The 16,584-nt window shown below is 38.8% G+C and overlaps 1 protein-coding gene across 7 annotated transcripts in view; it reads right to left on the reverse strand.

Moving 5' to 3' along the window:
• AKAP7 (A-kinase anchoring protein 7) overlaps positions 1 to 16,584 on the reverse strand; it is a 258,608-nt gene that overhangs the window by 128,942 nt on the left and 113,082 nt on the right. The gene's annotated exons all lie outside the window — the stretch shown is intronic.

Below are 16,584 nucleotides of genomic sequence, written 5' to 3' on the forward strand. Positions count from 1 at the left end.
CAAATATGGCAATGGAGAAGAATGAAAGCACAGAAATGAAATGAAAAGCCCACAGATATATACATATGAGAAAAGGGGCAAAAACCATTCAATGGGGTAAAGGAGGTCTCTTCAACAGATAGTGCTAGGTGAGGGGAGATAGCATAATGGTTATGCAAACAGTCTATCATGCCTGAGGTTCCAAGGTTCCAGATTTAATTCCCCCACATTGACATAAAGTAGAGTTGAGCAGTGCTGTGAGGATAAAAAATTTAAATAAATAAATAAACTGATAAAGATGGTGCTGGGAAAATTGGACAACCACATGTCGAAGTGAAACTAGACTGCCACCTAACACCATACACTAAGGTCAAATCAAAATGGATTAAAGATCTAGATATTAGACCAGAAACTAAAATTTGTAGAAGAAAATTCCAATAAAACTTTGCAGGATCCTCCCGTCAAAGATGTATTTGGAGACTCAACTCCCTGTGCATAGGAAGTAAAAACAAGAATAATAAATAGGATTACATAAAACTAAGAAGCTTCTACACATCAAAAGCAAACCACATAAGAATAACCAGGCAACCCAGTAAATGGGAGAAGTTATTCTCATATCACACATCAGACAAGTGGCTAAGAAATGGTAAGAAACATCTATGCAGAATTGGTAAATATCCACAAAAGCAAAAATAACCCAATAAAAAAAGTGGGCCAAAGAACAATTTTCTAAAGAGATATACATGGCTCAAAGACAGAGGAAGAAATGCTCCACTTTACTTATCATTAGAGAAATGCAAATTAAAACTACATTGAGATAACAACTCACACCTGAGAGAATGACTTACATCAACAAACCAGGAAATGACAGCTATTGGGAAAGCTTATGGAGAAAAGGTAACTCTGCTACATTGCAGGCGGGAATAAAAACTGGTACAGCCCCTTTGGAAGACTGTATGGTTAGTCCTTAAGCAAAAGTGGAAGTATCTCATGATTCAGCAATACTCTTGGGCATTTATCTAGTGGACAGTTAAACACTAATTAGAAGAGACATATGCACTCTTTGTTCATAGCTGCATTATTCGCAATAACCAGAGTGGAAGCAGCCTAAATGGCCATCAATAGATGGCTGATGAAAGAAGTTATGGGATGTATATTTCATGGAATATTACTCTGCAATCAAAAAGATGATATTGTGTCCTTATAGACAAAATAGATAGAACTGGAAGTGATTATGCTGAGCAAAATCAGAGATGAAAGACAACTACCAAATGGTTTCACTCATATGTGGAATCTAGAGATCTGATTTACATGAGCTTGGCAAAAAATAAATAAATAAGTCAAAATCCAAACAACACAGAAGCAAGCAAACTGTAAGGCTTGTGAGAACTAGGGTGGTTATCTCTGGGAGGTTGGAGGGTAGAGATACCGAACTTTGGTGGTGGGTGTAGTGGTACTATATATTATAATCTTATAACAAACTATTAATAATAAATTAGAAATATTAAAAAAAGAAGGAAGGAGTAACTATATTTAAAGAAGTAGAAGAAAGTTTTCTAAAATCTGGTGCATGGTCAGGATGTAGAGGGTAAGGAAAGCAGAGAGTAGTACCAAATTTCTAAATCCAAATAGACCTACACCATACCACAGCATTGTGAAATTTCAGAAGTCAAATACAAAGAAAAAAAATTATAAGTTGCTAAAGAAAAGAAACTTATAAAGGCAGTATAGTCAGACTTGCCCCAGACTTTTCTATAGGAACCATGGTAACCAGGAGAGAGTAGAGTGGTATATTCAAGGTATTGAAAGACAACAACTGCCAGCCACACATACTTTACCCTGCAAGACTATCATTCAAATATGAAGGAGTAATCAAAACAGTACCACACATACAACACTAAAAGAATTTGCCATTATCAGACCTGCCTTGCAAGCGCTACTGAAAGGAGTGCCAGAGAAAGAAACCAGGAACATTTAACTCTCAACAAGGCTATACACAATAAAACAGTTCCAAAAACACAAGTTGTAGAAATAGGAGACAACTTTAAGGTATGGAAGGAAAGGGAGAAATGGATAGATGTTATTCAACATAAGAACGGTGAGATCTTATGGATGCTGGCCAGGATTCCCTGGATTGAAGACCCCACCAATGTGTCCTGGAGCTCAGCTTCCCCAGAGACTCACCCTACTAGGGAAAGAGAGAGGCAGGCTGGGAGTATGGACCGACCAGTCAACGCCCATGTTCAGCGGGGAAGCAATTACAGAAGCCAGACCTTCTACCTTCTGCAACCCTCAATGACCCTGGGTCCATGCTCCCAGAGGGATAGAGAATGGGAAAGCTATCATGGGAGGGGATGGGTTAAGGAGATTGGGTGGTGGGAATTGTGTGGAGTTGTACCCCTCCTACCTTATGGTTTTGTTCGTTAATCCTTTCTTAAATAAAAAATTAAAAAAAAAAAAAAAAGAACGGTGAGATAAGGGGAGTCGGGCTGTAGTGCAGCAGGCTAAGTGCAGGTGATGCAAAGCACAAGGACCGGCATAAGGATCCCGGTTCGAACCCCAGCTCCCCACCTGCAGAGGAGTCGCTTCACAGGCGGTGAAGCAGGTCTGCAGGTGTCTATCTTTCTCTCCTCCTCTCTGTCTTCCCCTCCCTCTCTCCAATTCTCTCTGTCCTATCCAACAACGACAACAACAATAATAACTACAACAATAAAACAACAAGGGCAACAAAAGGGAATTAATAAATAAAATAAATATTAAAAAAGAATAAAAAAAAAGAACGGTGAGATAAGAACAGTACAAAAAAAAAAACTCTTTTAAATGTATTTACACTTGGGGCCATTTTAACATGCACGCTCAACCCCTATTACTTACTATATTAATCCAGCTATACGATCGAAGTTACCCAATGGGTAGAACACAGGTCTTGGGGCTGGTTAGTGACATACCTGTTTGAGCACACATGTTTCAGTGCACAAGGACCAGGTTTGAGCCCTGGGTTCCCACCTACAGGGGGGGGGAAAGCTTTGCAAGAAGTGAAGCAGTGCTGTGGGTGTCTCTCTTTCTCTCACCCTATCTCCCTCTTCCCTCTTGATTTCTGGTTGTCTCTTTTCCTCTTTTTTTTTTTTTTATTGTTGTAGTTGTTGTTGTTGTCATTGTTGGATAGGACAGAGAGAAATGGAGAGAGGAGGGGAAGACAGAGAGGGGGAGAGAAAGACAGACACCTGCAGACCTGCTTCACCGCTTGTGAAGCGACTCCCCTGCAGGTGGGGAACCGGGGGTGCTTGAACCAGGATCCTCATGCTGGTCCTTGCGCTTTGCGCCACATAAGCTTAACCCGCTGTGCTACCGCTCAACTCCCCTGGCTGTCTCTTTTCAATAAACAAAGATAACAAAAAAAATTTAAAGAAAAAATTATTTGCATATATTGTATGTAATACTTTGATGTATAACATTTACATGCACGCAGTCGTCCATACCTTTTTAATGATGTCATTTTCTCTCTAGTACTGTTTAATTTTTCCTGTAGTTTTGTACTTTTCTAGTGTTTCTTTCTCTCCCTTTCTCTTATATGAAGAAAGTTAAAAAGAAAAAGAAAAAAAACCTCAAGAACAATTTCTTCCCTACAATGAAGGACAATGTAGGGGTCTATTAGGGCCAACGTGTGAATTTGCCCTGTCATCTTGACAATTACCATGTGGCTGGTAATGAGCTTCTTCTGTCTAAATTATACATTCTCAACTGTAGTATCTTCTGTCTTTCACAGTTGTAGGCCTCCAATTCTCAGTGGCTTTCCGTCTGAATCAGTTTTCTCTTGTGCTTAATATCAAAATTTGACAAATAATCTTCAGTGAAATTGATGGAGGTGGTTTCTTAGCATGAATGAATCATATCATTTTTATTTTCCCTGTCAGTGAATCAGACATGTTTGTTTCAATCTATTTCACGACTAAACTGGCACCCAGTCCTCTAACAAGTGAGCACGGTCATTCTGTTGTGGATGCCTACTGTATGCAAGAGGGTGCTCTGTTCACTGGTTTGTTTTGCTTGCTTGTGTGTTTTTTTTTTTTTTTTTTGTATTATTTAAAGATTTCTCTCTGCTGTTTTATATCATTAGCTCCTCTCTATCATATAGAAACCATAAGTTGTCTTCTCCTGCATTTCTCTTCTTCTCTATATTTAGTGTGGAATTCCTTATTACTTGCTCAGGACTACCCTATGTCATTTTGTGTTAAGACTGACTGAGACTGGCTTTTCTGAACAGTGATAAGAGAATCAGACATTCTAAATATAAGTCCTTGTCCAAAGAAATCTCAATACAAAATGGCTATTGTGGGACCAGGTGGTGGTACACCTGGTTGAGCATATACATTACTTATAATAAGTGAAGCTCCAGGTTCAAGTACATGGTCCCCACCTGCAGGGGGAAGATTCCAAGTGAAGCAGTGTTGCGGGTGTCTCTCTGTCTCCCCCTTCCTCTCAATTTCTGGCTGCTTCTATCTAATGAATAATTAAAGATAATTTTAAATGGCTATTGCTGAAAATTATGACAAAGAAGAAAAAATAGCTTCAAACAGACCAGAAGCATAAGTTTTCAAATGATACATTTTCCTAAGCAGGACAAAAAAAGGTCAAGAAATGAGGAAATGAGTATTGGTTTGAAACTTAGAACTATAAAGTTAATGTAATTTGGTATTATGTATCTTAAGACATTTTTACACAGAATTTGAAAGCATGACTAGCTAGAATTTTTACTTGTTCGAACAACACAGTTGCTCATAATAATGTATGATTTTCTTCCTAGGCTGGCATTCTAGTCTAGGAGTTGATTCAAACAGAAATAAATGTCATCTTCCTGTTCTGAAAGCAATGTTCACCAAGGTAGATCAGCAAGATAAATGGTGCCATCAACCTAATTTGGTGCAATAAATCATAAATGTAAATATTGGTTTACTTATTTTATAAGCAAAAGGATACACTCAGATCAGAAGTTTCCACCAAAAAAAAAATCTGGTAACTAATAGTTAAAACATAAATACTTCTTTCTACTAATTTGGATAATACTTTTTATACCTTACAAAGTGTTTTCAGAAACATTACCTCATCTGGGTCACTTAGGAACATGATAATGAGGAAATATCAGTGTTATTCTTCCTGTTTTACAGGAAATGGAAACCAAGGATATCATATAGTGATAACAGCAAGGACTGGGGGAAGGATCCCAGTTCGAGCCCCCCAGCTCCCCACCTGCAGGGAAGTTGCTTGACAGGCAGTGAAGCAGGTCTGCAGGTGTCTATCTTTCTCTCCCCCTCTCTGTCTTCCCCTCCTCTCTCCATTTCTCTCTATCCTATCCAATAACAACAACAATAACTACAATAATAAAACAACAAGGGCAACAAAAGGGAATATAAATAAACATTTTTTAAAAAAGAATATTTTAAATTGTTCATTTCAGGCTTCAGAAAATTTATATTAAAAGAAAACTACAAAGTATATGCCACTGATCAAGTGATTTTTTGCTTTGCTTAGGTTCAATGAAATAACCAATCAATAAGTTTAGTGAGACTAAAATATAATAACTACAGTGTGATCAAGAGCACCATAAATACTTTATATGCCAGAGAACAAAACAAATAAATTTTTACAAGTATTCAAAATATAGTTACCTTATCTCAGCTGCCTGATGCTAAACCAAACCATTTTTGGATGACAACATAGAAAACGTTTTGTAACAAAATATATAAATAAATACTCAATATAGCTATTTTAATAGCACATAAAGTCAAACTGCCATTGTTTGTTGTCTTGGTGACTTCTTTTTTTAAATATTTATTTATTTATTCCCTTTTGTTGCCCTTATGGTTTTATTGTTATAGTTATTGTTGTTGTTGATGTCATTGTTGTTGGATAGGACAGAGAGAAATGGAGAGAGGAGGGGAATACAGAGAGGGGGAGAGAAAGATAGATACCTGCAGACCTGGGTCACCGCTTGCAAAGTGACTCCCCTGAAAGTGGGAAGCCAGGGGCTCGAATCTGGATCCTTACGCTTTGCGCCACCTGCACTTAACCCACTGCACTACCACTCGACTCCCATTCTTTGTGACTTCTAAAACCAATTCTTTTCAGTCTGACCAGGAGAATTTAGGTACACAGAACTCAATTTTTTCCTTGTGAATAATGTGTGATCAATGGACCAAGTCTATTGGATATTATAAAACAGTAACATTGGAAAGAGAGACCGTGTAATACTAAAGAAAAATGAAAAGTAAGATGATTATTAAAATGAAAGCAATGAGCAGCTCTACAATCAGATTGTTCTGGTCTTGATCCCCAGGATACCCATTGATTGCTCTGATGAATCAACCACAGACAATCTTACAGACACTTCCAGAAGCTTTCAAAGCTGGGGAGCCATGCTGCTTTGCCATCAGTTTCTTCTAAAAGCCTAGTTCCTTGTCTACTGAATTCCAAGGTTTGACAAACTTTTATTTTCATAACATAGAGCACACAATTTAGCTGTGATAATTACATTTATAGACTCTTTGAGTAATAATAAGCCTGGCTAAGATTGTGTCTATTCCCTGGATGCATACTCCCAAAGGGTTAAAGAGTAGGAAAGCTATGGGGGGGGGGGGAGCGGATAGAGAGCTCTGGTGGTGGGAACTGTACCCTTCTTATCCTATGGTCTTGTCAGTGTTTCCATCTTATAAATTAATAAATTAAAATAAATAAAAAAGATTGTGTCTATTGTGTTTCTGTTTTTTTTCCCTCAAAATTTTATTATCTTCACTTTTTTTTTTTTTTTTGCATACAAGAAAATCAAGAGCTAGGAAAGTCCAGAGATCTGCTCAAGTCCACACAAATGAAAAATGGCAGTTGGGACTAAAAGTCCACTACCACCATTATGCAATCATGCTGCTCTGTGTCTGGAAATACATTACAATTGTTAACTGCAAAATGAAACTTTCAATCATAAAATACGTAAAATGTTCCCTCTGAAGTTGTAGAGTCAGACTACCTGAACTAACTCCACCTTTCAGTCACTCTGTATCTCTTTGAATTTACATACCTTCCTCAACTTTATCTATTGTTAACACCGGGTTGTTTTGTTTTGTTTTAAGGCCTGATTGCATCACACGTGTACAATTCCTTAGCTCCTGGGCAAATTTTTTCACTCTTTTTTATTTCAAACAGCTCAAGCACTCTCCCCCTCCCCCCCACACACACACATGTGAGTAGCCCTGGCAGGCAGATTCAGGTTAGCACAATTATGGTGAGTGATAACTACCTCCCAACTGTGCTGTAGAAGCTGGAAGGGTGGAGTTTCTGAGACATGAAAGACCACACTTTCTTTTTTATTTATATTATTTATTTATTTTCCCTTTTTGTTGCCCTTGTTGTGTTTCATTGTTGTTGTAGTTATTATTGTTGTTCTAACTGATGTCCTTGTTGTTAGATAGGACAGAGAGAAATGGAGAGTCTCCCCTGCAGGTGGGGAGCTGGGGGCTCCTACCGGCATCCTTACGCAGGTCCTTGGCTTCACACCATGTGCGCTTAACCCGCTGTGCTATCACCCAACTCCCAAGACCACATTTCTGACCCTGCCCAACAGGGCAGACCCTTGAGTAGGGTCAGAAAGTCTGGTCTTTCATCTCTCAGAAACTCCACATGGAGTGGGGGGTGTGGGGGCTGGTCACAAAGTTTGTCAGCAGGTCAGCAAGAACCAAGAACCAAGGCATATCTGTATTTTAGTCAATAAGTAACCTTTTCTCAAAATACTTTATTTCTATTTTCTGGCTTTTTTTTTTCCAAATAGACACTTTTTATTAGTTTGTATGAATGTTTTATGTCCTAATAAATATAGTATTTTGATAAACATTGTGCCCTTCAAAATTTTATAATTTACAAACTGTATTCCTTTATATTTCATAGATGAGGATTAGCAGAGAGAAACTCATTCTACTTGAATGTTATTATTTTAAAAATGCTCCTAAACCATCTTAACATCCAAGACATATGTGGAGCCTCCTAACAATGGGTAAGTGAAACAAAAGCAGGATGAACTAAACAGGACTACACCAAACTGAAAAACTTCTACATACTGAAAAAAAATTCCACATGGATTAAAAAAAAAAAAAGCAATCAAACAACTGTGAGAATAAATTTGTACATCACACCTCTGACAAGTGGTTGATACTAAACATCTCTAAAGAGCTCACATAGCTCAACATCACAAAACCAAATAAACCTAAAAGGCAGGCAAGAGATCTGAGTAAACTGACCATTTTCTATAATAGAAGAGATACATATGTTTCACATGTGTGTGCAGACATCTCCACTTCACGTCTCAGTAGAGAAATGCAAAATGCAAATTAAAACCACAATGAGACAGCGCCTCAGACCTCTCACACCTGTTAGAATGGAGAATGGCCCACATTAACAAATCTGTTACACTGTTGGTAGGAATGCAGATTGATGCAGTTCTTTCAGAAAACAGCACGAAGAGTCCTCAAACCAGTGAAAGTGGAAATACCGTTAAGATCCAGCACTACCACTCTTGGGCATATATACCCATAAGGAAACACTAATTCAAAGGACATATATACCTCCCCCCACACCTCCATGCTCATAGCTGCACTATTCATAACAGCCGAAGAGTGAAAGCAACCCAAGTGACCATCAACATGACTGGATAAAGAAGTTATGATGGGGGGGGGGGGGGAGTACAAGTCCTAGAAAAGGATGACAGAAGACCTAGTGGGGGTTGTATTGTTATGTGGAAAACTGAGAAATGTTATGTATGTGTAAACTATTGTATTTACTGTTGACCGTAAAACATTGATCCCTCAATAAATAAATTAAAGAAAAAAGAAGTTATGAGATACAGACTCCATAGAATACTACCCTTTAATTTAAAAAAAAAAAGTGATGTTGTGTCATTTGGGACAGAAAGGATGGAACTGAAGGTGACTGGACTTAGTGAAGTGAGCAAAGAGGTGAAAGTAAACTACCAGATGGTTTTGCTCATATGTACTACATAGAGAATTGAGGCACATGAACTTGCAAAGGAAAAGGAGAGAAAATAAGCTAAAGTCTCTCTAAGGCTTTGTGAGGCCTATGATGCTTATCACTGGTGGGTGAGGGAGACATAGAACTGTGGCGATAGGTACAGAACTATACTCCTGTAATCTTATATTGTAAATCATTATTAAATCACTCATAAAAACAAAATAAAATAAAATAAAATAAAATAAAAACACTCCTAAGGCTTCTGGAAGTCTTGTATCCATCAGTGAATAAAATCTGAGACAGTAGAACATAGAAGCTTCTGGGCGTCACAAGCCCCATCACCAACAAGTGACATCTGAAAAAGGGAGAAATCAGAAGCTAACACAAAGGAGACCTTGGACTGGAATCAGTGTATTGCACTAAAGGGGTAAGGGGTGTTCAGGTCCTGGAACATGATGGCAGAGGAGGACCTAGTGGGGGGTTAGGCTGTTATGTGGGAAACTGACAAATGTTACGCGTGTACCAACTACTGTATTTTATTGTCGATTGTAAAACATTAACCTCCCCTCCCCCAATAAAGAAAAAAGGAAAAAAAAATTTAAAAGAAAGAAAGAAATCAGAAACTAAAGAGAGGTGAAGAGATACAAGGCTGGCAAACTCTGCAAATCAGTCCCAGAGTCAACTTTACCCCAGCCTTTTCTGTACATGTAAGCCACCAAGTTCTCTCTCTCCTCTTTTTTTCCTTTTGCCCTTCTTCCACTGAGTCCCTTCTTCTCTGGGACTCGGTGCCTGCATTGCGAATCACTGCTCATGCGGCCATTTTTCCCATTTTGTTGCCTTTGTTGCTGCTCTTGTTGTAGTTGTTATTGTTGTCATTGTTGTTGTTGTTGTTGTTGGATAGGACAGAGAGAGGAGGGGAAGACAGAGAGGAGGGGAGAAAGAGACACCTGCAGACCTGCTTCACCACTTGTGAGGTGAAGCCCCCTGAAGGTGGGGAGCTGCGGGCTGGAACCTGGATCCTTACGCTGGTTCTTGCAACTTTGCGCCATGTGTGCTTAACCCACTGTGTTACTGCCCAGAACCCGAGTTCTCTCTTTTAAGGAAAATAATAATAATCTGCCTTCCAGGCATCTATTTTCTCACTGCCCTTTTCTCTTTACGCTCTGACAGCCTGATTCCCAGATCCTTTTAAGAATTACTCAGACTTATCAGAACACTACTGAATGCCTTGACCTCCTGGTTTCTGAGCATTTGGTTTTCTTTGACTTCCAAAGTAATGAGAGAGCATAATTTATCAGTCCCAAACACTAATCATTACCTCTTTGTGGTCTAACTCCCCCACCTAATTCACTTTGTCTCTACATGACAGGTTGGCTGTAAACATCATTAATTTAGAATAACATTATTGGTTTAAAGGACCAATAACCAAATAACATTATTGGTTTACATTTTTTTAAAAAAGCATTCTAGGGTGGGGGAGATAGCATAATGGTTATGCAAAGATACTATCATGCCTGAGGCGCCAAAGTCTCAGGTTCAATCCCCTGTACCAACAGAAAGCCAAAGCTGAGTGGAAATAAATAAATAAATAAATAAATAAATAAATAAATAAATGGAAGAAGAAGGGGAAGAAGCATTTTATAAGACTACACAAACATGACTAACTTAAAAGATTAAATTACTTTGGGAGGGTGTGAGGAGAGAAATTTGGTGGTAGGTTCAGTGTGTGACAATACTCTGTAATCTTACAATCCTGTAACCTACTATTAATCACAAACAAAACATGACACACACACACACACAAAGATTAAATTACTTCTAAAGAATTTCCACAAACTTCTATGGATTACTATAAAAAAAAATACTGTTTGGGGGCTGGCTGGCGGGTAGTGCACCAAGAGAAATGCTCATAGAGCTAAGCACAAGTACTAGCGCAGGGGTGTGGGTTCGAGCCCCCGACTCCCCACCTGCAGGGGGAGTCACTTCACAAGAGGTGAGGCAGGTCTGCAGGTGTCTATCTTTCTCTCCCCTCCTCTGTCTTCCCCTCTTCTCTCAGTTTCTCTTTGTCCTATCCAACAACAACAACAACAGCAGCAGCAACAACAACAATAACAGCAATAGCAACAATAACAGTGGAAAAGATGACCTCCAGGAGCAGTGGAATCATAGTGCAGGCACCGAGCCCCAGTGATAACCCTGGAGGCAAAGGGAAAAAGAAAACACACACACACACACACACAGTGCCTCTGCTCCTTTTATGTTTGTTAAACTGATCTAGACAGAGATTTACCTTAAAGACATTAACAATTAGTTTGAATTACTGTAGCATATATATATTTTTCTCTGTGTATTTTTTGAAATGTTCATACTTTAACAAAACAGTGTAAAAAAGGGAGAGAGCACTGTTAAAATATAGACAACAACTGCTAGCCATTACAAAATTATTATCTTTATCACTTAATAACATTGCAGCTGGAACTTGATTCATGTATTTCTCCTTTGGAGCTAGATCCCTAATGTTGAATTATTCCAAGAAATGACTTCAGAGGGAAAGCAGAAACTGCCTAGAGGAGAAATGAACTTGCCCTCTCCTTTGCTTACTGTTCCCACAGTGTCCCCCAGCTATGGTTGCCCACCCTGACAATAGCCACTGGTTCTAGGAACAGTTAGTTCAGTTTTCATATTTTTTTCTCAATCCCATAATTAGTCTGATGACATTCGCAGAGATAACAGTAACATGAGAGTGTCCTCTCCACAGAGACCAGAATCATAGCTTTGCAGGTGCCTTGTTTGTGTTCTTGGGCCCCTTTGGGGCAGGCCCTCCTCAGATATCTGCAACTCAGTTCCATGTGCCTTCTCTCCAAGTTCCCCTAGCCTAAAAGTTACTGCCTTTGTTTTCCTTCAGTACTGCATATCTGTCATTTAGTCTTCCTGCATTTGCTGAATCCTTCATATTAAATTCTCACCATTAAATTAGCTAATATGATTCTTAATTTCTTTCCGGGTCTTAGCACCAAACTATTTCTGTATTTTACCCCATACTAGTGTTTTCATGGGGAACTAAGAATAACACAAACATAGTGTACAAAGTTAGGAGAGACTAGGACGCTGATTATATTTTTAGGAAAAATGCATGTTGTATTAACTTGTTTTCCTATCAAAGAATTTATTAGGCCTTTTAATCTCATATCTACAATTGCAAATAGCTTGAGGTATACAATTTTAGGTTGTGTAAGTCAAAAAATTATACAATCAAATTTAAATAGGTTAATATACTATACAGTATATTATAGTGGATACTTAACATCACAGTGATTTTTTCTCTTCAATTTACACTACTAGAGAAAATACAGTAAATTTAAATAAATCATTTAGAGAGAGTTAAATTAAATAAAAATAAATCTGGAAAAATAAGTTTATAAGACTATCACTTATGAAGGCAATTATATAATTGGTCATTCAAAAGGCAATACATCTTGGTTTTTTAATAGTAGGACACAGTGATACCAACTGCCAGCTGTTACTACTATGAATTCAATAACCAACATTTTAGATGGTATACAGATAATACAGCAATATTCCCAAATGAGAACCTGAAATTGTATATCAATTTTTTTATAGTTTTATTTCATGTAGTACTGGAGAATGAACACAGAATCTCATATTTGCACAATACCCCTGGGAAGCCTTCAAAGTCCAATTTTACTCTTCATTGTTGAGAGAGAGAGAGAAAGGGAAAGGAGAGTAGACGAGAGGCACTATACTACTGAGCCCCCATTTGATGCATTCATTGCTGTTAATGTTCATGCACAGGGTACATGTTCTGGTGAATGAACTAGATCCAGGCCCCCAATATTTAAACAGTTTGATAGCTCCAAATAGTTTGAAAACTCTACCTTAAATTATCCTCTTTTATGTTATGCATTAAGAAGTGTTGGTAGACAGAATGCAAGCTCAGAACTACAGGGATGCAGAGGTTACACACGTGTCTGTGCCAAATATGGACCCCAGATCAACTTGATGGGGTTTACAGTTAACAGTATTTATATATTTTCCCCATATTTTGGAGCTGCTTTCTTCCCTGATCCAGCTTTCCAGTCCTGTTTCCAACTCTGACACCATCTCCCCAGACCTTACCTTTAACCCACCTGCCTGTTAGCTGTCAGGCTCAGACAAAAATTAGTAAAGTCATGGGCCCCTTGGAATATACCTAAAATAAACCTACTAGCCTTTTCCAAAATGGAGACCCCAAATTTCACTTGCTATACTTTTACCTTTACGTTTCCGATTATAAAACAAATGATTCTACTTTATATCTTAATGCTTTTTCAGCCACCAAGTGCAGATGCTACTATGATGTCAACCTGACTTCCCTGAGCAGATGACCTCACCAAATGTGTCCTAGAGCCCCACTTCCCCAGAACCCTGCCCCACTAGAGAAAGACAGAGACAGGCTAGGAGCATGTATCAACCTGCCAATGCCCATGTCCAGCAGAGGAACAATTACAGAAGCCAGACCTTCTACCTTCTACACCCCATTATGATCCTGGGTCCATACTCCCAGAGGAATAAAGAAAAGGAAGGCTTTAAAGGTATGAGATGGGATATGGAACTCTGGTGGTGGGAACTGTATGGAATTGTACCCCTCTTATCCTACAGTCTTGTCGATCATTATTAAATGAATAATAATAATAATAAAAGAAGTGTTTGTAGATTACATATTTTAGCATGAATAAGATTTTGGTTCAAGCCTTCACACCCCATGGGAGCAACCTAGAACTAGAAGAGGCTGCATAGATGGTGACATGATACTATCTCCCCTTTTTCTATATAAAACAAAAAGAATGCAAAAGATGATCTGGAAAACCCCAACACAGTAAAAAATGTAAAAAAAAAAATTACAAATGCAAAATTTGACTCTGATAATTTGACTCTCTGCATTTAGAATCCCAGTGTAGTACTTCCATTAACGAAAAAAGTTATCACTAACATAATCAGAATAAAAGTGGGTTTAATGTTTCCATACCATTTAGCTTCTGATGCTGCCAGAAGGGCCACCTTATTTTGAAAACCGCTGAGTTAATATATGACAGGAGCTGGGACATGAAACACATTCAAAATGGTGGGCCACTGCTTATGGGCTATGGATCTGGAGTTAAAAGAATGAGTAAGGGAGTCGGGGCTGTAGTGCAGCGGGTTAAGCGCAGGTGGCGCAAAGCACAAGGACCGGCATAAGGATCCTGGTTCGAACCCCGGCTCCCCACCTGCAGGGGAGTCGCTTCACATGCGGTGAAGCAGGTCTGCAGGTGTCTATCTTTCTCTCCTCCTCTCTGTCTTCCCCTCCTCTCTCCATTTCTCTCTGTCCTATCCAACAATGACAACAACAATAATAATAACTACAACAATAAAACAACAAGGGCAACAAAAGGGAATAAATAAATAAATAAATAAATAAATAAAAGGAAAAAAAAAGAATGAGTAGGAGTTTACCAGGTGTAAGATTTTGTCAGGTGTAGGGGTACAGGGACTCTCAAATCTGAGGACACTCTAGGACAAAGACACATTATATTTTGGAGATGACTTGAATATAGGGATCTTGAGTCAGGTTTGTGAAGGCCTGTGACTGTCATCCACCCTTCAAATCACAGCTTCTAGTACAATACTTCTCTCTTTAATTCTTCTCTCTGCCAAGCCTTTTATTACTGGAAAACCCTCCATAAACAACTAATTCTTCTGCTTCTTTCTTTCCTGCCATCTAAGCAGCATGAGCCCTTCAACTTGTTTACAATGAAGACTTCAGGCTCCTCATCATCCTGGCCTCCTTCAGGGACTCACTCCACTTGTCAGGAAGCTGACTAAATAAGACCTGGATGCTAACTATCTAGATAGACTAGCTGAGATTTAACACATCATCTGCTTGCCAGTTTATTACCTATCATACACATCAATCAAGACTCTGGAAATGCTGAACTCCACAGCTAACTTTAGCTGAATATTTAAAATGCACAGAAAGTGTGAGTTATATTTTTGCTTGAGCAGTCAGATGTGAGATAGCAAACTGAAAATTGAAACAATTTACATGGCAAATACCAACAGCAACTATCTAACCATAAAATAAAATAAAACAAAATAAGGAGGGAGTAGGGGCTGGGGGCGCAATTGAGATGCATGACTAAAAGTGGAGCACCCCGTTTCATCAGAAACCTTTTTGGGAGTCAGGCAATAGCACAGCAGGTTAAATGCACATGGCGCAAAGCACAAGGACCAGCATAAGGATTCTGGTTCAAGTTCTTGGCTCCCCACCTACAGGGGAGTCACTTCACAGGCAGTGAAGCAGGTCTGCAGGTGTCTTTCCCTCTCTCTGTCTTCCCCTCCTCTCTCCATTTCTCTCTGTCCTATCCAACAATGACGACATCAATAACTACAACAATAAAACAAGAGCAACAAAAGGGAATAAATAAATATTTTTTAAAAACACACCTATGGATATCTAATCTTTGATAAGGGAGCCCAAAATATTAAATGGAGGAAGGAGGCTTTCTTCAATAAATGGTGCTGGTAAAAACTGGGTTGAAACATGCAGAAGAATGAAACTGAACCACCTTATCTCACCAGAAACAAAAATCAGCTCAAAATGGATCAAGGACATGGATAGATAGTTAGACCAGAAACTATCAAATACTTAGAGGGAAACATTGGTGGAATACTTGCCCACCTAAACCTCAAGGATATCTTTGATGAGACAAACCCAATTGCAAGGAAGACTAAAGCAGAAACAAACCAATGGGACTACATCAAATTGAAAAGCTTCAGCACAGCCAAAGAAACTACCACACAAACAAAGAGACCCCACACAGAATGGGAGATCTTCACATGCCATACATCAGACAAGAGGCTAATAACCAAAATGTACAAAGAGCTCAGAAAACTTAGCAACAGAAAAGCAAATGACCCCATCCAAAAATGGGCAGAGAATATGAACAGAACATTCACTACAGAATAGATCCAAAAGGCTAACAAATACATGAAAAATTGTTCCAGGTCACTGACTATCAGAGAAATGCAAATAATGACAACATTGAGATACCACTTCACTCCTGTGAGAATGCCATACATCAAAAAGGACAGCAGCAACAAATGCTAGAGCGGATATGGACAGAGGAACCCTTCTGCACTGCTGATGGTAATGTAAATTGGTCCAGCCTCTCTGGAAAGCAGTCTGGAGAACTCTCACAAGGCTAGACATGGACCTTCCATATGACTCAGTAATCCCTCTCCTAGGGATATACCTCAAGGACTCCATAATACCCAACAAAAAGATATGTGTACACCTATGTTCATAGCAGCACAATTCATAATAGCTAAAACCTGGAAGCAATCCAGATGCCCAACAACAGATGAGTGGCTGAGAAAGCTGTGGTATATATACACAATGGAATACTACACAGCTATTAAGAACAATGAACCCACCTTCTCTGGCCCATCTTGGATGGAGTTAGAAGGAATTATGTTAAGTGAGCTAAGTCAGAAAGATAAAGATGAGTATGGGATGATCCCACTCATAAAGAGAAGTTGAGAAAGAAGAACAGAAAGGGA

The sequence above is a fragment of the Erinaceus europaeus genome, chromosome 4, assembly GCF_950295315.1.
Source record: "Erinaceus europaeus chromosome 4, mEriEur2.1, whole genome shotgun sequence".
NCBI classification, from domain to species: Eukaryota; Metazoa; Chordata; class Mammalia; order Eulipotyphla; family Erinaceidae; genus Erinaceus; species Erinaceus europaeus.